Here is a 27,940-nt window from a genome sequence, read left to right on the forward strand (position 1 = left end):
ACTTTGGATTGGTACCCCAATAGCAGAAGATTCTACAATGACAAACATGATATCTTTGATATGACATTGTGACTTGGCCACTACTGGTTGGAATAGAAGATCATAATAGACAGTGTAGCAGTGAGATATCTCAGAATGATGTATAACATGTTGTTGGCGGGTATGTTAAAAAAAGTTCTAAAGTCACCCATGCCACTGTGACTCCAGCAATTGTGTTAAACATGTGCCCCAATTTATCAGTACATTCATTGTTTACCACACTTCAGAATGACACAATGACTCAATAAGTAGCACTATAAGAAGTACTCATTGGGGTGCTAATGAACTGTCAGGAAAAGTATCTGTTTGTACTGACATATTCAGAGCAGATATAATGCCAGCACAAGCACTGGCCCTGTGACTCACTCTTACAGTGCAAAGACAGATGGGTGACAGTTCATGCTGAATTTAAGGGATGTGAGAGGTGCTGTGCTGGGGGATTTGAAGACCTGACTTGGTATGCTGATCCTATGTCTGAGACTTCTAATTGACATGAGAGGACTCAGATAGAGGAATACCAATGTTACAGCAGGGAGTACCATATTTAAGAGCTGACTTCAGTTGGTGAATCACTGTGTCCCAGGTGTTCAAGCACCACACCCAATGCCTGAAAATAGTGTGGACTCCATCTATAATAAGAATCAAGGACACATATGGGTTTTACAGAATAACTGAACTGCCTCTGAGTTAACTACTGGCGTTTTCGTCAGGGCTGAGGGAGGGTGTAGCCTTGGTATGGGATGATAAACCTGCCACACCACTGCATCATGGCCGTGGTGACTGGGAAAGTAGTGTGGAGGACATGTAGACTTTACTTTATTGATCAGCATTCTCCACCTTTGAAAAACAGCCCAAGCATCAGAGAAAAGAGGTTTAGATAGTGTAGGTTTCCTAGGACAAGTGCTAAAATATAGAGTCAACCAGCCAGACTATGGTGCTGGAAGGAAGTCCTGAGCAGGAAACGGGACCCGAGCTGGTCCCACGAAATCTTCACAAATGAGTACCATTCAGAGTGTTGACTCAGGATGTGCAAGGATATCATTTCACTTAGGGTGACCAAATTTGTAGAACCAAAAACCAGGACGGCTGCAGGCATAGAAGTTAGAGTAACTATAGACACTAACTTTGGACACTGAAGCCTATAATACAGAGGTAATCAACATAGACGAAGGTCTACACTGTCACATACGACAAACCTATAGGAAAGCCAGAGCACAAGTCGGGTGTGGACGAGGGTGGACTGAGTCTGCCACCAAAAATTTTAGAGAGGGGAAGCCGTCCAATTTAGTCTAAGCCCGAGTAAGGCTCTAGAGCCTCACATGCAGCCTTTAGGCTATGCCTTGCTGCCTAACGTTGTAGGCGGCCCTCGTGTCTGATCCAGGCTGCAAGTGCAGTGTCTGCCCTCTGCTGACCCCAAGTTGACCCATAGCCTACTCCCTGTGCCTCTACCGTAAGGCATCCCAAGTAACCCTGGGCGGAGTATGCGGAGTGGCACTCCGCAGAGTTCCACGGAGTTAAACAAAAACTCAGTTTCCCCATGTCCCATCAAAAATTGTTAAAAGGATAAAAAGAAAACAACGTACTTGCTCTTTGGCATCTGCGGGCCGCCCTCCTCATCGCCATGGCATCTCCTCCTTGCCGCCGTCCTCCTCCTCGTTGCCGGCGGCAACCCCCTAAGTTTTACGTCTGGCGTGGAATGTGCATGCGCATTCCACGCGAGATATAAAATTTAGGGGTTTGCAGTGAAAACAAGAATGGCGGCAAGGAGGAGAGACACAACAGTGAGGTGGGCAGCCCGCAGGCACCCGAGAGCAGGTAAGTGTTTTTTTTTTTACCCTTACAAGACAAACTGTAAACACACAAAACGATTTTATCTAAATAACTTAAAATATATATATGGTCTTGGTGCTTTCCTCTATATGTAGAACACTCCTTCTCAAGCAGGCCAACCCCGGTTTGAATCTGGCCAGAGCCACCAGCTAGCTGACCCTGTATGCCCCAAAAAATGGCAGGGAGAAAGCTACTCGAAAGAGCAGTAGCCAATGCCTATGTGTGCAGATGCTTTGAAGGTCCGTGAACACCTTTTGCGAGGTGCTGAAACATATGAGGCATCCCTTCATGGCTGCTCTACAGTAAAAAGTACCGGCTAGGTCGCTGATGCCCATTAATTTTGCATAGTAAGAAACTACGTTAACGTGGTTTTGCACCGATCATCTAGTTTTGTTTTTGGAAAAGTCCCACTGTATAAATTCCTCCACGTACCTACTGGAACTTTGTCCATTCCCTGGGCACCGGTTATAGCCTTAAAAGTCTCTTAGCACTTATGGTACTTGGTCGCTGTCATGGAAGTTAGTGCACTGTTCACCAGCGTGCTCAGGTCAGGTCTACCACGTTCCACAGTTTTCATGGTATTGCTGTCCTGTTGCGGCTCTAGCTCCCTGAATCTTTGTTACTGAATACAAGACACTGCATCAGCCACTGTATTTTCAATGCTAGGAACATGCCTGGCCCCGACTGCAATATTAGCTTTAAACGGGCAGCGTACCAAATGCCTCAGCAAGCAGACCACTATCGGCCAATGTGCCATTCCAAAAATTCAAAAGCTTGGACCACAGTGATTGCCTACCCATAATGTGATCTGCGTGTTGGCAAAACACACTTCCCATACAAGGAAGGCGTCTGTGATTAACAAGAGTTCTAGTACCGCCAACTTCTTGGTGATCTCTTTCACATGTCAACATGCCAGCCGCCCCCATGCTGAGCCTAAGATGACCCCGATGCCATCGATCTCAGCTGCATCGATAGAAAGTTCCAAATCTTGTGCCGTCACCCACGGTTTCCACCAGATTAAGGTTCCATTGAACTTGGCTAGGAATGCTGCCCTTTGCTGCAGCTCCTCCTTTACCCCTTGTGTCATACGGGAGAGGTGTGGCGCCGCGGCCAGGGCGACTGACGCTGGAATTTGGGGACCACGGTTCGATCCCCGGCTCCGGCGGCAGGTTAGCCCAGCACCATGTGACTCTGGGCAATAGCTCGCTTAATCTTCCCGACGGCCCCCAGCGCCTAGAGACCCTTACGGGTGATTGTGCGCTTTACAAATGTGGACTTTATTCTGACCTTGTGCTGTCTCTGTGTCAGCCCTCTTGTTAACCATGCCAGCAGTGCTTTAAATGGGAAAAAATAAGTGCAGGTACTATCAATTTAAGCAGTGAATGGAGGAGGGGCAATTGTGGGCGGGGCTAGAGGTGGAGTTTGGAGGCAGGCATTTAATGGGAGCCACATTTTCTTAGTGCCAATTGTGCTTGATAATACAGAAATATTTCTGCTCTCTGTAGAGTATTTGGTGTTTCCTCCCATGTGCAATAGGTTAGATTTATTATTGTGGGAATGTCATACCAATGCAGATTGTCTCTGAGCCTAGACACATATGAAACATAAAAGTAATTTGCCCAGAATCACAGGAATGTTGAGGTGAAGCTGGGACTCAAACCTATTTCCATAGTTCGTTATTCGGCAGCTCTAACCCTAACATCCTCTCAATGTTCCTATCTGGGAAAGATGCCTCACAGTCTGTGCAAATATACCCCCCCCCCCCAAGGCGTGAAAGACACTGGAGCGAAGGTGCTAACAGGCACACAGCAAGGCCAATTCACTAACTCTCCTCCTTTCCCAGCAAAGTATAGCTTCAGGGCGCTAGCCTGGACAAGCAGGGAAGAAAAGCAGAGAGACCCTTAGGCACCATATCATTGCCCAATGTCTGTCTTCCCAATCTGATGCTGGGTAGTGTGAGAAATCTCCCCCTCCCCTCCTCGCAGACTTGTGCTGAGAGGTGCATTGATCTTGGGTGTCACGCTGTAATTTGATTTGTGGGGTAGGGAACAGGCTCAGAGTCCCACACCTGCAGTGTGATTGACTGGGCAGGGTCTGATTGGACCCTTCACTTTTATTTACGGAGGGGCGCAGGGCATCCACAACCCTAAACAGCCCTTAATTGATGCAATGAGCCGCTGCGGGATGCTCAGCAGCGGCTCCATTCAGAGGTGTACACTGCCCCTCCCTCCATTCTGCCTTCTCTTTTTCAGCAGCAGCTGAGCAGAGCACTTTCTGCACAGCAGCACAGCCATCAATGCCATCGAGTCTGCCCTGCCTGACTTTCCCGTAAGAGTACCGGTACTGTCCTTGGCGAAGGCAAAGTGCCGGTACTCAAAGGGAGTAAAATAAAAAGTGCTGGTACTCCGTACCGGTGAGTACTGGCCCATTTAAAGCACTGCATGCCAGTCACCTGGCGAACTGCCTCCCTGCTCGTATCACCTAGTTGGCGAAGTTAAGCTTGCCTAGAAGCTGTTGAATTTCACCCAGCGTAGCTTTCTTCTTCACTAGCACTTCCCTTCTCATTTCACTCCAGACACTTCACCTTAGATACTGGCAGTTGTGCAGTGGGGCCTTCCATCTTTTCCCGAGCCAGGGTCAACCCTAGCTCTTCAGCCAAAGCCACAACTGCCCCAACAGACCCACTCACTAAGCAGAGCCCGTAGTACCAACAAACAAAAAGTAAACTGGGTAATTAATCCATCACACAGCTGGGTGACATTCCCCATTCCAGAAAGCTGCTAAAGGCCTGGAAGCACAGGAGATTGCACATCCCACAGTAGCATAACAAAGCCCCCACAACCCCTGCTGCACGGGTGCCCGTGCTCCACGCACCCCATCAACACAGTACCCTGGCCTGAGAGCTCCTGAGTGTAGTGGAGGAGGCCCCATCCATTTACTTTGCAAGTGGGCCCTCCCAAGTTTTGTTACGCCACTGACATCCCATCGGAAGGCACCTATTGTGATAGTACTCTTTCTCCAGTTTGAACCTAGCAACTGATAGCTTTCTGGGTGCACAGGTAGTAAGTGGAATGCAGATTCGATATCGGCCTCAGCCAGCATGAACCCTTTCCCGCTTGACCTTATCTGATCTATGGCATCATCGATGGTGGCATGGGATACCTACCAGCTTCCTGATCCAGTCAGTTGTTGACCGACTGCCCGGCTGGGTGTGACAGGTGGTGAATGAGTCTAAACTGACTGGGCTCCTCCTTGGGTACCAACTCTAGCAGTGACACCCAGACGACTCATGTGGACATAGATGACGATGGCAGGTATCTCATTGTGCAGGGGAAGCTGTGTGGCATATCACTGACTCTGGTTAACCTGTACGGTCCTAATATTGATGACCCTGGTTTTTATGAGGAGGCCTGGAATAAGGTCTACCATTTGCCCCTAGCTCCGATTCTCTGTGGAGGGGATCTTAATGTGGTACTAGATATACAAATGGATTGTTAATCCAGGGCGGATCCGGTAATCAAAAAAGCTTCGCAGGCGGTTAAAGATGGTATGCAAGCGCTGTCTCTTATAGATGTTTGGAAGCTGAGGCATCCAGGGCAGAGGGATGGTACATGTCATTCTTATGCACAACATTCATGGTCACGGCTGGACTATTGGTTAGTCACAGACGAGGTGAATTCACTGATCACTAAAGCCCACCACTTACCTAGAACGCTATGAGATCACTACCGAGTTCTAATTCAAATGCTTATACCTACTTACGCGCCTCCCCTGTTTCAGTGGAGACTGCAGGTCTCGGCATTGCAAGATCAGGTATTCCGGGAGGGTGTGCGTGAAGCTATTGCTATTTTTTTTTAAGAAAACATTGGCTCCGTTGATAGTTTGGGCACGATATGGGAAGCGTTCAAATTTACTATTGGGGGGTGTATAGAATTGCAGGCGGGGTCATGAAATCGATACGGGGATCTATGAAGCCATTAGAGCAGGACTTCCTAGTTCTTGAATGTCAATATGACGCAACACCGGAGCCTCAGATTCTGGCGTCCATCAGACCGAAAGTTATTGAGTACAACGACCTAGCAGACTCATAGATCAAGCACTTATTGCGTCGTTCGACAGCTAGATATTATGGCTAGGGCAGACGGCCTGGCAGGGTATTAGCGGAGCAGATCATAGGGCCCTGGGCAACAAACAGAATGATACACTCCATTGTGGATGGGGATGATAGGCTTTGTGATACTGCGGGTATCCTTACTACTTTTGTGCAATATTATACGGCCATGTATCAAGCTAGACAGACCGCAGAGGAAGAGGATATAGCTCAATATCTTGAAGACATAGCCTTGGTGTGGCTTTCCAAGGGGCAGCAGGAATTTTTAATGCATCCTTTCACGATTGGAGAATCCCAAGATGCGAGTAATGCTTTGCCAAATAGAAAAGCTACGGCACGGATGGGCTCCCTGTGGAGTTTTATAAGGAGTATGCGGAGTTGCTGGTGCCACAACTGCATGCCATGTTCGAAGATGCTTATGAGCAACAGATGTTGCCGGGCACCCTTCGGGAGGCTTTGATTATAGCCTTATTGAAGCCAGGAAAGGATTCTGACAAATGTGAGTCATATCGTCCTTTATCCTTAATGAATACGGATGTCAAAATACTTGCAAAGGTCCTGGCCATGAGGTTGCAGTTGTTGTTGCCCGTCATGGTCTTGCCGGATCAGTCAGGTTTTGTCCGTCACGATCCACGGCCCACAGCTTGCGTACGCTCTTTGCTGTCCTGCATGTTCTAACACCCACCCTGATGGCTGCGGCTGTCCTCTTGGATGCATCGAAGGCTTTTGATTCTATCTCTTGGCGGTGTATGATAGCAGTACTACATCGTATGGGTGTCCCCTATATTTACACCAATTGGAATAAGTTACTGTATGAACATTCTGTGGCTAGGGTGAGGGTGAATGGTAGGATGTCTGAAACCCTTCCCAATTAGGCGTGGGACACAACAGGGATGTCAGCTGTCGCCTATACTTTTCGCTATAGTGCTGGAGCCATTGGCTTGTATATTGCGACAACGACATGCCAAGGTGGCATTGCGCTTTCACCAAAGACCCTTAGCGGTGTCTATGCACGCTGATGATATGGTTTTATATGTGCGGGAGCCAGCAATATACTTATACCAACTTATCAGGGAATACCTAAGATTTGAATGGAATTCTGGTTTAGGGATCAAATGGAATATGTCAGTGGTGTTCTCTTTGATGACGGCCACACAGTGGTTTGCGTTTGAATTGCCTTTATTGTGGAGTGAAGAACCTGTCAAATATTTGGGTGTGTGGATAGACAGAGATCCACAATGTGTCATCAGCGAAAACCATGGCACTGCGATTACTCGGCTTGAGGAGCAAATCGCTCATTGGATACGCCTGCCCTTGACGTTTTCGGACCACGTAGCCTTGCTTAAAATGGTAGTACAGCCCAAATTTTCGTACTTCTTCAATACTTTACCTATAGTGCTGAAGTCTCATTTTTTTATTACACTTCGCGGATTATTGATCAATCTGGTATGGGGGGGGAGAAACTGCGTATTAGCTGGGATGTCCTGACACGCCCTTATGAGAGAGGTGGCTTTAAGGTGCCTGACATGCATCTGCATTACTTATGTGCACAAGCACAGTATGCTTTCTATTGGTAAAGTGCTCCTCCCTATAGGCGCATGTTGCTGTTGAAGCTGGGGCAGTGCGGCCGGTACCATTACAAGCGATGATTGTTAACAGCACATCTGTATTTGAGAAAGGCAAAGTAGACACAGTGCAATGTATGGCGCTTGGTAAACGTGCTGCGAGATTACCATTATATGCACCATCCATGCCACTGCTGCACCATGATGAGATCTCAGTGACTGGGGAACCTGGCTCTTTGCGGTATTACATGAGACAGGGATACGCAATATGGGAGATGTTTATGATGCTGGTAAGTTTATTAGTATGCAGACGTTTATGGGTGGGAATACTAAGCCTGCAATGGCGATGTTCGTTTACAGTTGCTTGAGAGCTGCGATTAGGGCATTATATCCTGGGTTTCCTGATGAGCCTCCTCCTCTGACAGCATTACAGATACTGTATTCCTCACCCCTTTGAACTAAATTGGTTACCAGACTATACAATGCTTCACAGGCAGATGAGACAAATGTCGCACTAGGGCCTATGAGTAGATGGCATGCTGTGCTACCTCAACCGCTCACAGAAGATGAATGGGAATCCTGCTGTAAATTAACAGGTCTATATGCGTCTAATGGCAATCTGAGATTAATACATTATAACTATCTTCATCAAATGTATTATACGCCTTTGCAGCTTCATAAGTATGGGCTTAGGACCTCGTCCTGCTGCGAAAGATGTGGGGTGGAAGGTGCTGATTTTTGTCATCTGGCCTGGAATTGTCCAAGGGTATCGAACTTCTGGGTCAAAGTTACAGAGGCTCTGGGGGAGATGATTGGTGAGCCTGTACCCTGTGATATGACAGTCTGCCTCCTGGGAAATGTGTTGAAGCTTAAGGCCAATAATCGGAAGCTGGTTGCGATGGGCCTGCTATTAGCGCGGTGCAGAGTGTCCATCCATTGGGATGGTAGACCATCGCCCCAGCTGACGCAATGGCTGAAAGATGTTGCCTATAGTCGTGACCAACTGGTATGTTATGGGGAAGAATTGCCACAGGCCTCTAGGTCTCGGGATTTTTGGGGACCGTTCAATGAATATGTAATGGCTCATTCTTCCAGTGACTTATATTCTTGTTTGCTGCTTCCTCAACTGTGGTTAATTTATTCGTCCTCTCACTGTATGAACTTGGTATATACTTGATTGTCATATTGTTGTCATGCATTGCCGCTATATATTCTGTACTACTTGCTAAAGAATGAAATCTGACTGTTGTTGTTTTTTTTCTAACTGAAAATGTTATAAATAAAATTTAAAAAGAATTAAATAAAAAACTCTAGCGGTGACACAACAAAATAGTTGCACAGGGGTTCTGCAAAGGGTCCTGCAACCTGGCCCAGGTGGACCTCCATGTCTACTTTTTTCCTTACCATGGGTGGGTTGTCCCTGACTTACTTCAAGTTTTGCCTAACAAGAAGAGTTACGGGGCCTTGGTATGGGATCTTAAACCATTCCATGAATCCTTCTGCTAGTAACTGTTTCTCTTTAGACTCAGGGTTGCTGCTCAACAACTTCAACAATGTGTGTGGGCAATTGTGTGGGGAACCAATCCTCAGCTTCCGCTGTCACCGCTCACAAGCTCTTATTTTTTGTTGATTGTGATTTTGGCATCCCCTTGCCCTTTGGGGCTCTTGCATTTGATGGCTGGATGCTGTCCTCCGCAGTTGCTGCAGGCATGCCTGAACTTACAGGACTGTCCCCACTTGCAATCGTCCCTGTCATACCTATAGCATGCTGTATTGCAGCTTTTCCCTGCTTTACCTACTGCATACACCCTTGGTTTGTTATTATGGGGAATCTCATCCAGCCTCTTTTATGCCCTGTTCCCCAGAACTACTGACTCCTTCCCTGGCAGCCACCATATGGGTTGTATACCCTTCCTCATCCTGGTGTTACTAGTCTAAGCATGGCTAGGTTTGCATTTTTAACCTGAAGCCCACATCATACAGGAGCCAGGCATCCCCTTGATGTTTCAGCTGCGTCTTGTGCACATTTTGCTTGTGCAAGAACAGGGCTGCTGTATTTTGCTGGAACTTCTCCACAAACACACTAGCAAATGTTCTGAAGGTCCAAGACAATTCTTGATGTTACACTCTACTAGTGGCTTCCGCCTCTCCCTTTTATCCTCATCCTTCTTATCCTGAAATTTTAGGTCCAACCCTGCCTGCTTTACTTTCAACAGTGAGAAAATGTCTATATACTCCAGATCCCCTCTTTCACAGTTAGTGGGATGAGGTTAACCAACCGGTTTGCCTAGCTCTTTGAACCATTGTGTCACCTGTTTGCTTGTTGGCTTCCTCTGCTGCTTTTGAGTTACTTTGTTGACCCCTCCCCATTTGGCTGTACCACTGCCAGCCCTCCTTCCTGTGCTGCTGGCTGTGGGTTGCCCTCAGCTGGCGCTGTCGTACTTGGTGCCCCACTTTCCTGTCCTGGCCATGGACCCATGCCGGGCCAAAGATATAGGGGGCCAGGTGGCATTAGAGGGCTCTCCCGGCACGGCCAAAGCCACCAGGGGGTAGAGGCGACAGTGGTATGCCCTGTCCCCATGCCCCTGGCCCACTTTCCATTGCCCTATACTGTGAAGTCCTGGCTGCCCCTAGGCCCCCTGCCTTGCATTGGCTTGGTGTACGAAGGCCCCCTGCATTCAGTACCCCTACTTGCATGCCATAGTTAATAGTCCCCCAGATGAGACCACTGCAGTACTCAGTACTCAGTGCACTGCCATCGCTGGGCTACCCCCATGCCCCAGCCACACTGCATGCTTGCGGCTCATCATTATCACCGGTCTTGCCCTTGGACTCTTCTGCTGTGGGCTTCGTGGCCGCCGCTGTGTTGGTCACAGGCATCATCCTTCCTCAATAAACACTTTCATCCTCTCTGTCAGATGCCCTTCCCAGGGAGGGCAATTGTGTTGCCGAGCTCCTATGCCCCTTGCCCACACCTTCTGCTTCTTCATAGACCTCACTCCTGTGGCCCCTGTTCCGGCTGCAAGCCTCCTGTTGCAACGGGTCTGGCATTGGGGCTTCAAGGCCTTCTTCCTTCCAGCTCCTGAGGGGTCCCCAGCTCTGTTCAGCTGGAGCACCTCTGTCACTTGCTTGCTGAACCAGTCTTTGCCCCAACTTGCCACCAAGTTTTGGGCTCTCCTCAGTAGCTCTTGCAGGTTGCTGTCCATCTCTGGTCCCTCATAGCTCTCCTGGTTACTGCTTCCACATTTCACTTGTCGCGCTCCCCCTTCATCATCCTCACCTTCCCTACGTTACCTAGTGGGCTTGCAACGTTCCCTACCTGAGCCCCCAGGATGGGTGCCAGCACTGAGGGTTATAGGCATGACACCTTCCTGAGGGAAGTTGACATGGTATTGCCTGCCCCCACTTGCACTCTGACAGTGGCCCTTCCTCCCAGTACTGGGCCTTTTCAATCCACCTAAAAGGCCTTCGCTCCAGTAATGTCCAGTTCTCCAAACACAATTTTCTTGCAACTAGGATTACCAGAAACTTGCTCTAAGGACCAGTCACTGTAGGGCCAGTAAAAATCCAATGAGTTGCTGTCCCTTTAAGAGCACTGAAACTTCCTTGGGCAGGGTGTGACCAAACCAGTTTCCAACTGCCTTTGAAGCAATCAGTGGGCTCCCAAGCTCCTCCAGGTAGGTCAGGCCTCAAAAGGAGGAACCCTTACAGGCAGCGCACTCAACCACATGCCACTGCCCACCTTAGCAGGTCCCTAGTACTTCCTGGGCAGCATGCTCTTTCCACGCCACTACCTTTCCTCCACACAACATGGGTAATGGGCTCTGCTCCCGCTGCCAAAGCCGATTGCTGTGAAGGCTGCACTTCACGAGCAGCGTGCTCCTGGCCACACCGCTGCCCGGCTATGCTCCCCACACAGGCAGCAAGCTCATGCTTGGCAAAAGGTACAGTTCCTGGTCAGTGCACTCCCACTCACGTCACTGCCCATGATCCACTGCAGGCCATCAGTTCTTTGCGGGCAGCATGCTTGTGACCACGCTGCTGCCCGACTTCGCCGCACACGGGCAGCTCCCTCTTCACATGCTGCTTCCCCATGCAAAAGCTTGCTATCTTGATGGCGAGTGCACTCCTCACCACGCTACTGCCCGGCTTACCGCAACTTTGAGGCCCAATTCAGCAAACCCTAGAGCGATCGCACACCGGGTAGTGAGCTCTTCTCACGCCACTGCCCGTGGCAATCCTCTCCCACGGCAACATGGACCAATGGCAAAGGCACATGTTCTCTTACGGGGGCACCCCACACCCTTATAACCGAGTGGCGCTCCTGAGGGGCCCGCCACCGATTGGTCGCTTCAAACCAAGCTGACCAATTGGCGCCTAGCATTTCTCCGGGCTCATCTGCTGGCCATTCTTGGTTCTGCCCACCGGTAGGGGTTTGTCGCTGGCCCCTGAATTCGTCCTGCTGCACATCCCTGACCTGCATGCTCAGCACATTTATTTTCTTGCCTTGTGTTTTCTTAGACACACTGCAACAAAACCTTAAGTTGGAAAAGGATGAGACCCCAGATAGTGCTATCTCCTCTACTGAAGCCCCTGCAGGCTCTCATTGTTTGGGGTAATAGTAAGTCTCAAGCATTTCGCTTTGTGTTGGGAACAACTTAATCGGCACGAGGACATGTAAAGAACAAGCAGGAGGACCAGTGTGACATCGCAAATACCATTACCACACAAGATTTAACTGCGCATGCTTTTAGTTCGCAAATACATTTAAAAGTACTAAATATGCATTTACTTTGCAGTATATTACTAAGTATACAACTTCGACACATTTTTGACTCTTTTTAAATATAATAAACACAGTAATAGAAATGTATCCACTGTTACGGGATGATATGGGTTTAGGGTGGTGGAATATTTTTAGAAAACGACAGTCAAATCAAAATTCCTTTTTTAAAGAAATTCCCTTTTATTTTAAAATAAAAAAAATAAGTATTTCTTTCAGTACACAAATTTAATATGCCCTTCACCCTTTCTTATATTTAAAAAAAAGAATTCTTTTTTATAATTAATTTAATATTTAATTCTAAATTCCCAAAACAAACATACAACATATATATCATTATGCAAACAATTTAAAATGTCTTAATGTTAAGAATACAATTTCTTTTTAAACTAAATTGTACCACCTTCCACTATTTCAACACATTCTCAATAACCAATAAAATCACAACACTACCACTACCCTTACCCTCATACAGTATACTACCCTACACTACCCAAACAAAACTACACTACCCTAAACCCTAAATCACTAGCCCCACATGTTCTACCCCCTTTCCCCAGTCCTGTCCCTACAATCTTACACTACCCTGCATGACCCCTCAACACTACCCTTAACCCTTAAACACTACACTATACTACACAAACACCACCACTCTAAACCCTTAAACATTACCCTACACTAAACAAACACCACAACACTACCCTAAACACTAAATCACTACCTCCTGCACGACCCTCCCCTTCCCCATTCCTCACACTACACTCAAACACTATCCTGCACCCCCTGTCACTTCCCTAAACCCTGAAACACTACCCTACACTACACAAACACCACAACACTACCCTACACCCAAATACACTACTCTACACTACATAAACACAACCCTAAAACTTAAAAGACAACCCCCTGCACGGCCACTACTGAAGCGCCTCCGTTTCCAAACAACAATGTAAATAGTTGGCACTAGGTAGCGCGCTACCAAGATGGCCGCACACCAGTAAGGCTCTCGCCAGCCGGGCAGGAATATTTCCTTCAAAACCATCCTGAGTTGACTTAAGGGCTCTAATTCGAGCCGAATCTCTGCCAGAACTTCCAGGGGTCCTATTGACGAGGCGCACCCTGGACCAGTGAGGTGGGTGATGCAGATAAGAGCCGAACATCCCCGCGTCCGAGACCATGCTAGAGACCTGGAGCAGGGAGGTGGAGCTGCGACATATGCAAGTCCGCGGCCGGAGGCAGGAAAGTAGGCCCGGGCCCCGGCGCAGCTGCAGCGTGAGGCACGGCCGGCGGTGCTACTACGATATTGGAAGACGCCACGATCCGCAGCTGCATTCCTGAGGTGAGGAGTCGCAGAGGAGGAGACTGACACGCGGCCGCTGCACCCACTGCATCGGGTTGCAGACCCCTTCAAAATTGCCTCCGGCCTGAGCGGAAATATTAGGGATTCGAAGCCAGAACCTTACGGAGCTCTGCTGCACGCTCTGCCCCTTGCTAATGGTGTGGAGGCGGTGAGAAGTTGCCGGCTCTCTCTGTGATGGATACTGTGATGAGGGCCTGGTGCGAGGGGACGGAGCTATAACCACGTGCATGTCGAGGCCTAGGGTGGTGGAGTAGGCCCCGATACAGCTGGAGCAAACAGTATTGCCAGGGGCACGGCCCAGAAGAAAGTAAACACCTTTGTCTGCCGCCACATCCCAGAGGTGAGGGGCTGCGGGAATGCCATTTGAATCGACCCTGATCGACAACGGGGAAACAGCGGTCCTCAACCTCCTGGACCTCTCTGCGGCGTTCGACACTGTCTGCCACCGCACCCTAGTGAAGCGCCTCAGCAACATCGGAATCCGAGAGAAAGCGCTGGAGTGGATCATCTCGTTCCTCACCGGAAGAACCCAGAGAGTCCGCCTCCCTCCGTTCAGATCCGAGGCCACCGAAGTCATCTGCGGCATACCACAAGGATCTTCACTCAGTCCAACACTCTTCAACGTCTACATGAGCCCCCTCGTAGCCTTGGCACGCCAACACAACCTCAACATTATCTCCTACGCCGACAACACCCAGCTCATCCTCTCCCTCACCAACGACCCCACCACCGCCAGAGCCAACCTACACGAAGGGATGAAAGACGTCGCCGACTGGATGAGGAACAGCTGCCTTAAACTGAACTCAGACAAGATGGAAGTCCTCATCCTGGGATCATCACCCTCCGCCTGGGACGACTCCTGGTGGCCTCCGGCCCTGGGCACCACTCCCAAACCAACGGACCACGCACGCAACCTGGGCTTCATCCTGGACTCCTCCCTGACAATGACCAGACAAGTCAACGCCATGTCATCCTCGTGCTTCAACACCCTGCGCATGCTCCGCAAGATCTTCAGATGGATCCCGACCGAGACCAGGAAGACTGTCACCCAGGCACTCGTCACCAGCCGACTGGACTAAGGGAACACCCTCTACGCTGGAACCACAGCCAAACTTCAAAAAAGACTCCAACGCATCCAGAACGCCTCCGCATGACTCATCCTGGACATCCCTCGTCACAGCCACATCACCGGACACCTGAGAGACCTGCACTGGCTCCCCGTCAACAAGAGAATCACGTTCAGACTCCTAACCCACGCACACAAGGCTCTCCACGACCTGGGCCCCAAGTACCTCAACGACCGCATGACCTTCTACACGCCCACCCGCCAGCTACGATCGTCCAGCCACGCACTCGCCACCGTACCACGCATCCGCAGAGCCACCGCCGAAGGAAGATCCTTCTCCTACCTGGCAGCCAAAACCTGGAACTCCCTCCCCACCCACCTTCGGCGAACCCAAGACCATCTCTCCTTCAGGAAGCAGCTCAAGACCTGGCTGTTTGAGCAGTAACATACCCTTCTCCCCCAGCGCCTTGAGACCCTCCCGGGTGAGTAGCGCGCTTTACAAATGCCGTGATTGATTGATTGATTGATTGATTGATTGATCTGAGTGGCCAGATAACACTGCCCATCCACTGTGGGCTCGTGCCTGGTGCGGGGGGAAGGCGGCGGCTCTACCATCTACCCCCACACTGACTGATCACAAGGCCTGGCCGCTCTGCATAGGGACCACACTCCGGTACAGAAACTCGTGACAGGTGCTATACCCCTCCCCGCAGCCAAGGCGAGATTGCGAGGTACAGAACAGCAGCGGCCATTTTGCAACAAGTTTCCAGCGCTTAAATTACCCTATTTCCAAAGGGCCTGAGACCCATTACATTCCTGCTGGAGGGCTCCACTGTACTGCAGAGAACGCGATGGGCAGAATCGACACAAAGCAAACAAAAAATCCCTTTTGAATCATGCAAGGCGTCCAAGCCTGGCTCCGCGGATCATGCTGACTCGGGCACAGCAGAAACCAAGCTGAAGACTGGAAGGAGCTACTGCTTAGCAGGAAAAACAGTCTGACATTCATTGACACAAAAATAGACACCATGAATGCGAGTCTGGACTCTGTGGTGCCTAAACTAGATCAGCATGACCACAGACTCAAGGAGGCGGAAACCAGGATCTCTGGTCTCGGCAAATGGACAAACTCCTCAAGGTCATCGCAGACAAAAACGAGGATTTGGAGGCCTGCTCTAGGCGAAATAATGTTTGAATCCTAGGCCTTGCGGAGACGACCAATATGGGCAGAATGGAGGACTTCATTGAGCAGCTTCTAGTCGATTTGTTTGGGAAAGAATCCTTCTCGGTCCACTTGATGGTAGAAAGAGCACATAGGTCTCTGAATGCGCGCCCACCTCCAGGAGCACCTCCACGCCCGGTGATAGTCAGGTACCTCAACTACCGGGATCGCGACACAGTGCTGCTTCTAGCCCGTGACAAGAAGCAAGTCCAATACGAAAATATTACCCTCGCCTTCTATCCAGACTTCACACAAAATGTACAGGAGGCAAGACGCAAAGATGCTGCTGTCAAGAAGAAGCTGAAAACCCAAGACATTCCATACACAATGCTGTACCCAGCGAAACTTTGTATTACTCACTGAGGAAAACAGCATTTTTTCCAAAATCCTCAACAAGCTGAAGATTACCTCAAGTGTTGCCGCCAGTTGTCCCCTACAGAGACGGCCGCCCATTCACGTTCCAGATCCCAATCTCCATCGTCGGCTCTGGACTGATGACGCACTACCCACTTAGTTGATCTGATGCTTTGTTCTACTTGGACCCCTAATAGTACTTTTACTTGATTTTAGCCAGTGATCCGTTGCATGCGAAGAGACTCTGACCAATGGACCGCCCGGGCACTCACCTTCCTCCCATAAATGCTGCTAGTCTGACGAAGACTTGGTGACACATGGGTGTAACACAGGAAGTGTGATGGCAAGTTGTGAGCCCCTAGTGTCTTCCCTGTGTGGGTGATCCCCCATTTTTTCCGTGATCTGTTGAAAGTTACTTTAGTCTGTAGTTGACCAGGGAGGGAAACTATGGCTGACTAGTTGGGGATGTTGGGAGGGGGAAGGAATGCTATGCTATGCCCTGTAATGCCTGATTTTATTAAGCAGCCCAGCCTTCAAAGCACATGTGCAATGCAACTCTATTTAAATTGGAGAAATGACAGACTCTTCAGAAATCAATAAAAGATGCTCATCCTATCCTGGAACATCCGCGGTTTAAATAACTCACGAAAGAAGCGACAGGTAATGGGATACCTAGAGAGACAGCACATACATATGGCCCTCTTGCAGGAAACCCACCTAGACCCTGCGACCACGCCTGTGTTTGCTGCTAGATGGGCTTCCCACCGCTGCTTCTCGTCCTATTCCATGTAGTCCAGAGGGGTTGCAATCCTTATCTGACGTAATATAACTTTTGTTCTGGGAGGAACTGATGTTGAACCTCAGGGTATATATTGCTTGATTTGGGGACGACTGGCTTCACAAGACATCACAATAGCAAACTATTATGGTCCCAATGCAGACGACCCCCAGACCCTAATTTTACTATGGAGTACAATTCAGACGCTTGGCTCCACTTACCTGCTATGGGGGGTGACTTTAACACAACCGTGTGCCCAGAGATGGACAGACCCCAAGCTACTGCATCACACTATACGGCCACTCAAAAACTGCTAGCGGACCTTGTGACTACCAACTATCTCCTTGATACAAGGCGCTACACGCATCCCGCAGAAAAAGAGGGTACGCACTACTCCACAGTCCATCTACATGGTCCAGGCTTGACTATCTATTTCTCTCAGTGGGCATGGCACACTGGGTGGATGCGGTCATTCACCTAGCACGTACATACTCGGACCACTCGCCAGTCAAGTTGGTATTAAAACTTCCGGTAGACCAGACCCTTATGCCCGATGGCGCCTTAACCCCACACACCTCCGAGATATGGTCTTCAGGACCGAACTCGAACAAGAAATCCAGGATTTCTTTGCATGTAACATAGCATCAGTACCCAGCTTCACCATGGTCTGGGAGGCCTTTAAAGTCACGGTCAGGGGCTGTTGTATCTCTAAGGGTGGGGGGATACTAAAAGACATTTAGAGGGAACTTATACGGCTGGAAAATGACATTAAAACACTCGAGTGGAACCTTGCTTCCACGGGGGGTGGGGGAGAAGGAGGAGACCCGCACCAAGCTGCATGACAAACTGACAGAGTACACGGCCACAGCGGAACAAAAATTTAAATTCTGGGGTAAATACCACGTAGTAGCGCGAGTGTATGGAGAAGGGGACCGCCCGGGGAAGGTTCTGGCAAACTTAGTTTGCCCACCCAAGTTCTCCAGCTATATAGCTGAAATCCAGGACTTGGATGGGGATATTCACAGAAACCTTCCAGACCAATTACACACATTTGTGAGGTCCTACAAAGCATTATATACCTGTCAGAGAGGACAGTCGCCCAACCACCCTCAGGTGAGGATATGGCCTTAGTGTGGCTCGGTAACACCCAACGGGAATTCTTGAGCGACGAACTGGAAATAGATGACATTACTATTGCCATAATGCAAATGAATGTGAGAAAAACAAGGACCCCCTGGGTAGTGATTATGAAAGACTCCTAGGGCAAGGAAAATCAAGTGTGTGCAACAAATCCTAGGCAGTCTTAATGGTAGACAACAAGTTATGGTACCCACTTATGACTAGGAACAGGTGTTCAAAAAATACATAATCATACGTAAAAGACAAACATATTTTTAATATACATAATAAAATTCATATATAGAACTAGCATAATTCAAATTATATGACAGTACAGAGTTAAAATTATTATATGCAATTGTTACATATAATAACAGAATGTACACTATTACAAAAATGATTAAAAAGACACCACAATTGATTGTTACAGGGTGTCCATGAACAAATGAAGAAGAAAATACTCGACGCGCGTTTCGGCGAAAACGCCTTCTTCAGGAGTCACAAATAACCATCTGCAATTACATATAAAAGAAAACTGGTAAATTATATTTCTTAAGTGGCTTACATCTACAAGTAATACTATTAAATCAACAGATAATACACAAACCATACAAAACTACATAACATACTACATGACAATTTGCCGCCGACCTAACATGAGAGGGTCCAACATTTCTACTTTGTGTCTAACTAGTGATATGATACACATATTTCAGACAGGAGATTGTATAGTACTCAAGGTCCAACTTCAAAGTCTATTCATAACATTTTGGTAACTATTTAGTTAATCAGAGAGACAAATTCTGGCGCGTTGATATTTGCATAAAATAATGTGAACTTACAGGGTAAGACAAAAACAACCTTCGAGTTGGTAGTTTCACGTGAAGAAAAGGTCAAACATGTACCTGAAAAAACATATATACAGGCAACATATGCATTAAGGTGTGGCAATCAAATCTCTTGATACAAAAATTACGATGAGTTAAATGAACACAACATTGCCATACAGATGCAAAGGCACATAGAGTTTCATCTTCTAATCTATAGGTCTCACTCTTGATTAGAACAGATCTGTATATTTGAGATGCCTACAGGTGTAGCGATCAAACCTAAATGTTATGAGAGAAGTCCTAAATACGACAGGTTCAACAAATACTTCTCATAGTACCTGTTAAGAGGATATATTATTTCTTTGGTAAACGTCGATTTGAATTCACAAATATCTGTGGAAGATCACTTCGCTGTGTATCAATGACTGTAAAACATAATAGTAGTAGTTCCTATCGATTAGTTTTTAGAAACATGGAATTTGAAACTAAACACTCAGAATTTAATAAAAACGAGGCATGAAATAGGGAACCATTTACCTTAAATTTCTAAAATTGCCATATATTCGAGATCCGTATATTCAGGAATTATTAGCAAAGTGGGATTGTTAAAATCGATAAATCTAGGAAGAGAAGATATGTAGGAGTGAATCTCTAATGTTTCAAGGGACAACCTAGTAATCAAAACGATAAATAAATCAATTACCTGAGAAAAGGAATGAAATATATCTTGTCATTCATAAGAGTATAATCGATAAAAGGTCCACATATAGTTCCAGTCGTGTTTGTCTATATGTCGCAGGGTAGTGACTGTAAATATAAAAGACGGTCAAATTAGGTATAGAGAACATTTGTGAATAAATGTAGGTCTCATATTTAAATTTCGACCCATATCCCGTCAGTCGATATAAAGCCAGCCGAAGAAACTTGGTTTACAAGTGGGGCGCCTGATATATTTAGTTGGAGTTCCTTATCGCGCAACTAGTAAACAGTCTAGCAAGGCATTTTTATAAACGATTCTAGTATGAGACGAGCAAAGGCTGGATACAGACCCTATCTACTGATTTAAGTAAAAGATGGGGGGGAGGAAAAGGAACCGTAGATATTAGTAGTTATTTGATTAAACTAACGGATTCCGCCGAACCGGTGAGGGAGTTACCTGATGAATAGACACGCTGAAGCCCGGATGATACTAACGGCGTTCCCGTAATGTGGCGTGCCGTCGGCGAAGCAAGAATCAATCGGCATCTGTTAGCCAATCTCTTTAAATATGTTACTTGGAGGGCGGAGCTGCCAGAGTAGCTCGGAATTAATCATAAAAATAGATAAGGGACTAAAAATAAAAAAGAGAAAAAAGACTAGAAGATATCCTAAATGGGGGCCTCCATAGATAATGCGATGTATTGGGCATATATCGTCAATTTTGTGAGGGATATCTTTGAAACCAGTTTATAATTCAATATTCAGAAACAAGTAATCTCTAAAGGGATTCTTAAAGGAGAAAAAAAAAAGGGGGGGATAACAAGGAAAGATTGAAGGAAATAAATTCATAGAAACAAGATATATTAATAATGGCTACATGGATGGGAATTACTATATGTACCAAACTATAAACGTGATACATTTCAAATAACACTCGTGAATGAAATAAACTAAAATAAATAAAAATATAGCTGATAACCACACATAAAGTGTATAGTGTAAATGCGACAATGGATAAAAATCCAGGAAAATTATTATCGATCCAATACGAAGTATTTGCGAAAAACAGCATATTAATAGGAACTGGCTAGTTGTTACAAAAGGATATTGGAATGGACAAAGACACTCCCATACTTGGAAGGGCCTAGAATCGCTCTTGTTGATTCACTATATAAGTAATGGAATCATGAGATTATATGAGGGAGACAGACGCTGGAAAATTAATACTGGAGCTTTAGTAGATAGCATTTTCCCATGGAATTTCTGAGTTGAGGCCTTTCTTAAAGGTCCCAAGTGAAAAGATCCAAAAAACCTCTGTTTTTTTTCTAATTTTACCTCCACCTTTACTTTCAGGGAGTCTAATTTTTTCGATGATTCGCCATTTGAAATCATCTGGAGCGTGTTGTTTCTCATGGAAATGTTTTACCAATGGAGCCGTTAGTTTGTGGGTGCGGATGGCTGAACGATGCTCAGTGAGTCTCACTTGAATGGGTCTAGATGTTTCACCCACATATCCTAGCTGACAGGGGCATATGATGAAGTAGACACAGTTAGCGGTCTTGCAGTTCCACATATCCTTTGCATCAACACGGCAACCGTTATGTTCAAATGACTCACCTCCTAAAATGTTCATGCACGATTTACAGGAGGAACACTTTACGGTACCCTTGACTGGGAAGTTATTATCAATGGTCCTTTGAATAAATTCAGATCTAGAATGATTAACAGTAAATCGTGAGTGCACAATTAAATCCTTCAGATTTTTGTTTCGTTTATGTGCAAACAACGGTTTATCCAATTTAATCTGTGATGTGGGGTTAGAATTCAGAATGTGCCAATTACTATTCACGATATGTTTCACTGTGTTATCTAGGGTAGAGTGCTTGGTAACACAAACAAGTTGGGTATTTTCTTTTATAGCTTTTTTCCTTAAAAGCGAATCTCGATCATAAAATCTTGCTCGTTTAAAGAGTCCCTCACTAGTCTATGAGGATAACCTCTGTTCAGAAATTTTTGGCGCATAATACTAGCTTGTGCATCGTAATCAGCTAGGTTAGTACAGTTTCTCCTAATTCGGAGGAATTGGGAGAAAGGGATGCTTTCGCGTTGACAGCGGGGATGGAAACTATTAAAATGAAGAAGGGTATTCCTAGCAGTAGGTTTCACAAAAAGATCAACAATCAATTTGTTATTTTCATGTTTAATAGTTAAATCGAGAAATTCCACTTGATGTTCATCATGGTGGGCTGTGAATTTTAAATTAACATCGGTAAGATTAATCCATTGAAGAAATTCAAGTAGAGTATCTTTCCCACTGGTCCAGACAAAAAAGATGTCATCAATGTATCTGGACCAGTGGGAAACCGACTCATAGAATGGAGCCATTTTGTTGTAGATGAATTTCATTTCAAATGCTGCCATGTAAATATTGGCAATCGAGGGAGCCACCGAAGCCTCCATGCTGACACCTCTTATCTATCGGTACAGAGTGTGGCCGAATTCAAAAATGTTCTCAGTCAGAACAATGTGTAAGAGATCCAAAATAAATTCTTTAGGGCATATGATGTTAAACTGATCAATGAACCAGCTAGTAGCCAAGAGCGCTTCTTTCTGAGGTATATTACTATAGAGCGCTTCAACATCCATGGTTACCATAATATCTGTTCTCGGATTAAAGGCTAAGTTTTCAACTTTGTTTATCATGTCGCCCGTGTCCCTGACATAGGACGTTATTCTCGGTATATGTGGGCGCAGAAAAAAAATCTATGAATTTGGAGAGAGGTTCGGTGTTAGTTCCGATGGTCGACACATTTGGCCTGTAGGGAGGATCTGAGAGGCTCTTGTGAATTTTTGGCGTGCCATAGATGCATGCAATTTTCCCTTGATTATAATTGAGGAAATCGTGGTCTTTTTGGTCAATGTCTCCAGATACGAGGGCCTGATTAGTGAGCATCAGGATTCTATTGGATACTTTACCATAAGGATTTATTTTGATCTTTGAATATGTGGTGACATCTGCCAGCATGGTATTCATTTTAAGTTCATAAAGACTCGAATCTAACAACACAATGCCACCACCTTTATCACAACTCTTGATTACTAATTTGTCATTGTTCTTTAGGGATTTTAGTGTTTCAAATTCGTCCCTGCTGAGATTGTAAATGGGTTTCGGTATAAACCGAAGGGCTCTTTCTAATTGTTGAAGAACAACAAGCTCGAATGTCGCTACCTCTGGACCTAGTTGGTCTAGATTAGGGTAAAAGGTGGATGGAAGGGACAGACGTCTGACTTCAGATTGTGTCTCATTAGAATCTACCATTGATTCAAAGAATTTTTTAAGTCTGATCCGTCTGAAAAAAGAGATTACATCTGTTTGTAACTCAAAGATGTTTACATAGGCGTGTGGTACGTATGAGAGACCCTTGGAAAGTAAGGATTCTGTATAGGAATCTATAGTGTTGGATGAAAGGTTGAAAATGGGCATTACATCCCCTGACCCCAATATTGGCGGTTGCGCGTTTCGCGGATGAAGTGGGGTTCCTGCTGTTGATGTTGTTGCTGTTGGGTCTGATGTTGGTGATGTGACTGTTGAAAGTTTCCCCTGTTGTGACTCTGAAAACGGACTCTCGGGCGTCCCAGACGGAGGCCCCTGTTGGATAAAAAAGGCCTAGAGCGGGGGCCATTGTATTGATTGCAATTGCCCTCTGTTTCATAGATCGTGTTCGTGCCCTCATTTTCAGAGTCAGATGTATCTGTAAAATTATTTACTTGTTGTGGTGTGGATCTGGTCTCATCTACGTAGTGATTCTGCTTGTAAAAATCTTGTTTGAGATAGGGGTAAGTACCTTCTAATGTATAGAAGCGCTTATCTTTGGTCAATTTGTCATGTTTACGTTTATCAGGATAAGCGCTGAAGGATTCCAATTCTTTGTTGGCTTCTTCAATTTTCTTCATTGCTTCCTCTATATTGCCTGCTGCTCTAAGTTTAGATTCTAACTCGTCAATTTCAGTTTTAATTGCCATTGCCAATTCTTTGGCAGTCTCGACAATCAATATCATAAGATCTCTAGAGCATCTATTGGCAATGAGGCTCCATCTCTCAAGGAATGGTCTGTGATGGACAAAAAGTCCAGGGATGTTTCGGACTTTCAGTCCCATGGGGATTATGCTGTTTCTAATGTAGGCAAGCATGAAATCCCCATGTGCTTCCATTTGCTTTAGTTTCTTTTTAAGTTCTAATAGTTTAAGACTGTCTTCATTTCTGTGGCTTACTATGTTGCCATTATTAACCGAGATGGGGTTAATGCCTACAAGTAGTTCGAATTCCTCGTCAGAGAAGCCAAATGTCTTTAGTTGGGCGATTTTAGTCCCACACGCATAGGTACAAAATAAAGGTCTGATAAATGACAGACAGCCAACCAATAGGCAGGAGTACTAAACAATCTTTGATATAGTATGTAATGATACTGCAGAAGGAACAGCCCTACACAGACAAGCTGTGGGTAATCAATGTGAGAAAAACAAGGACCCCCAGGGTAGTGATTATGAAAGACTCCTAGGGCAAGGAAAATCAAGTGTGTGCAAAAAATCCTAGGCAGTCTTAATGGTAGACAACAAGTTATGGTACCCACTTATGACTAGGAACAGGCGTGCAAAAAATACATAATCATACGTAAAAGACAAACATATTTTTAATATACATAATAAAATTCATATATAGAACTAGCATAATTCAAATTATATGACAGTACAGAGTTAAAATTATTATATGCAATTGTTACATATAATAACAGAATGTACACTATTACAAAAATGATTAAAAAGACACCACAATTGATTGTTACAGGGTGTCCATGAACAAATGAAGAAGAAAATACTCGATGCGCGTTTCGGCGAAAACGCCTTCTTCAGGAGTCACAAATAACCATCTGCAATTACATATAAAAGAAAATTGGTATATTATATTTCTTAAGTGGCTTACATTTACAAGTAATACTATTAAATCAACAGATAATACACAAACCATACAAAACTACATAACATACTACATGACAATTTGCCGCCGACCTAACATGAGAGGGTCCAACATTTCTACTTTGTGTCTAACTAATGATATGATACACATATTTCAGACAGGAGATTGTATAGTACTCAAGGTCCAACTTCAAAGTCTATTCATAACATTTTGGTAACTATTTAGTTAATCAGAGAGACAAATTCTGGTGCGTTGATATTTGCATAAAATAATGTGAACTTACAGGGTATGACAAAAACAACCTTCTAGTTGGTAGTTTCACGTGAAGAAAAGGTCAAACATGTACCTGAAAAAACATATATACAGGCAACATATGCATTAAGGTGTGGCAATCAAATCTCTTGATACAAAAATTACGATGAGTTAAATGAACACAACATTGCCATACAGATGCAAAGGCACATAGAGTTTCATCTTCTAATCTATAGGTCTCACTCTTGATTAGAACAGATCTGTATATTTGAGATGCCTACAGGTGTAGCGACCAAACCTAAATGTTATGAGAGAAGTCCTAAATATGACAGGTTCAACAAATACTTCTCATAGTACCTGTTAAGAGGATATATTATTTCTTTGGTAAACGTCGATTTGAATTCACAAATATCTGTGGAAGATCACTTCGCTGTGTATCAATGACTGTAAAACATAATAGTAGTAGTTCCTATCGATTAGTTTTTAGAAACATGGAATTTGAAACGAAACACTCAGAATTTAATAAAAACGAGGCATGAAACAGGGAACCATTTACCTTAAATTTCTAAAATTGCCATATATTCGAGATCCGTATATTCAGGAATTATTAGCAAAGTGGGATTGTTAAAATCGATAAATCTAGGAAGAGAAGATATGTAGGAGTGAATCTCTAATGTTTCAAGGGACAACCTAGTAATCAAAACGATAAATAAATCAATTACCTGAGAAAAGGAATGAAATATGTCTTGTCATTTATAAGAGTATAATCGATAAAAGGTCCACATATAGTTCCAGTCGTGTTTGTCTATATGTCGCAGGGTAGTGACTGTAAATATAAAAGACGGTCAAATTAGGTATAGAGAACATTTGTGAATAATGTAGGTCTCATATTTAAATTTCGACCCATATCCCGTCAGTCAATATAAAGCCAGCCGAAGAAACTTGGTTTACAAGTGGGGCGCCTAATATATTTAGTTGGAGTTCCTTATCGCGCAACTAGTAAACAGTCTAGCAAGGCATTTTTATAAACGATTCTAGTATGAGACGAGCAAAGGCTGGATACAGACCCTATCTACTGATTTAAGTAAAAGATGGGGGGAGGAAAAGGAACCGTAGATATTAGTAGTTATTCGATTAAACTAACGGATTCCGCCGAACCGGTGAGGGAGTTACCTGATGAATAGACACGCTGAAGCCCGGATGATACTAACGGCGTTCCCGTAATGTGGCGTGCCGTCGGCGAAGCAAGAATCAATCGGCATCTGTTAGCCAATCTCTTTAAATATGTTACTTGGAGGGCGGAGCTGCCAGAGTAGCTCGGAATTAATCATGAAAATAGATAAGGGACTAAAAATAAAAAAGAGAAAAAAAACTAGAAGATATCGAATAACTACTAATATCTACGGTTCCTTTTCCTCCCCCCCATCTTTTACTTAAATCAGTAGATAGGGTCTGTATCCAGCCTTTGCTCGTCTCATACTAGAATCGTTTATAAAAATGCCTTGCTAGACTGTTTACTAGTTGCGCGATAAGGAACTCCAACTAAATATATCAGGCGCCCCACTTGTAAACCAAGTTTCTTCGGCTGGCTTTATATCGACTGACGGGATATGGGTCGAAATTTAAATATGAGACCTACATTTATTCACAAATGTTCTCTATACCTAATTTGACCGTCTTTTATATTTACAGTCACTACCCTGCGACATATAGACAAACACGACTGGAACTATATGTGGACCTTTTATCGATTATACTCTTATGAAGGACAAGATATATTTCATTCCTTTTCTCAGGTAATTGATTTATTTATCGTTTTGATTACTAGGTTGTCCCTTGAAACATTAGAGATTCACTCCTACATATCTTCTCTTCCTAGATTTATCGATTTTAACAATCCCACTTTGCTAATAATTCCTGAATATACGGATCTCGAATATATGGCAATTTTAGAAATTTAAGGTAAATGGTTCCCTATTTCATGCCTCGTTTTTATTAAATTCTGAGTGTTTAGTTTCAAATTCCATGTTTCTAAAAACTAATCGATAGGAACTACTACTATTATGTTTTACAGTCATTGATACACAGCGAAGTGATCTTCCACAGATATTTGTGAATTCAAATCGACGTTTACCAAAGAAATAATATATCCTCTTAACAGGTACTATGAGAAGTATTTGTTGAACCTGTCGTATTTAGGACTTCTCTCATAACATTTAGGTTTGAACGCTACACCTGTAGGCATCTCAAATATACAGATCTGTTCTAATCAAGAGTGAGACCTATAGATTAGAAGATGAAACTCTATGTGCCTTTGCATCTGTATGGCAATGTTGTGTTCATTTAACTCATCAAAATTTTTGTATCAAGAGATTTGATTGCCACACCTTAATGCATATGTTGCCTGTATATATGTTTTTTCAGGTACATGTTTGACCTTTTCTTCACGTGAAACTACCAACTCGAAGGTTGTTTTTGTCATACCCTGTAAGTTCACATTATTTTATGCAAATATCAACGCGCCAGAATTAGTCTCTCTGATTAACTAAATAGTTACCAAAATGTTATGAATAGACTTTGAAGTTGGACCTTGAGTACTATACAATCTCCTGTCTGAAATATGTGTATCATATCACTAGTTAGACACAAAGTAGAAATGTTGGACCCTCTCATGTTAGGTCAGCGGCAAATTGTCATGTAGTATGTTATGTAGTTTTGTATGGTTTGTGTATTATCTTTGATTTTATAGTATTACTTGTAGATGTAAGCCACTTAAGAAATATAATTTACCAATTTTCTTTTATATGTAATTGCAGATGGTTATTTGTGACTCCTGAAGAAGGCGTTTTCGCCGAAACGCGCGTCGAGTATTTTCTTCTTCATTTGTTCATGGACACCCTGTAACAATCAATTGTGGTGTCTTTTTAATCATTTTTGTAATAGTGTACATTCTGTTA

This window comes from Lissotriton helveticus, chromosome 7 (genome assembly GCF_964261635.1).
Source record: "Lissotriton helveticus chromosome 7, aLisHel1.1, whole genome shotgun sequence".
Taxonomy (NCBI): Eukaryota; Metazoa; Chordata; class Amphibia; order Caudata; family Salamandridae; genus Lissotriton; species Lissotriton helveticus.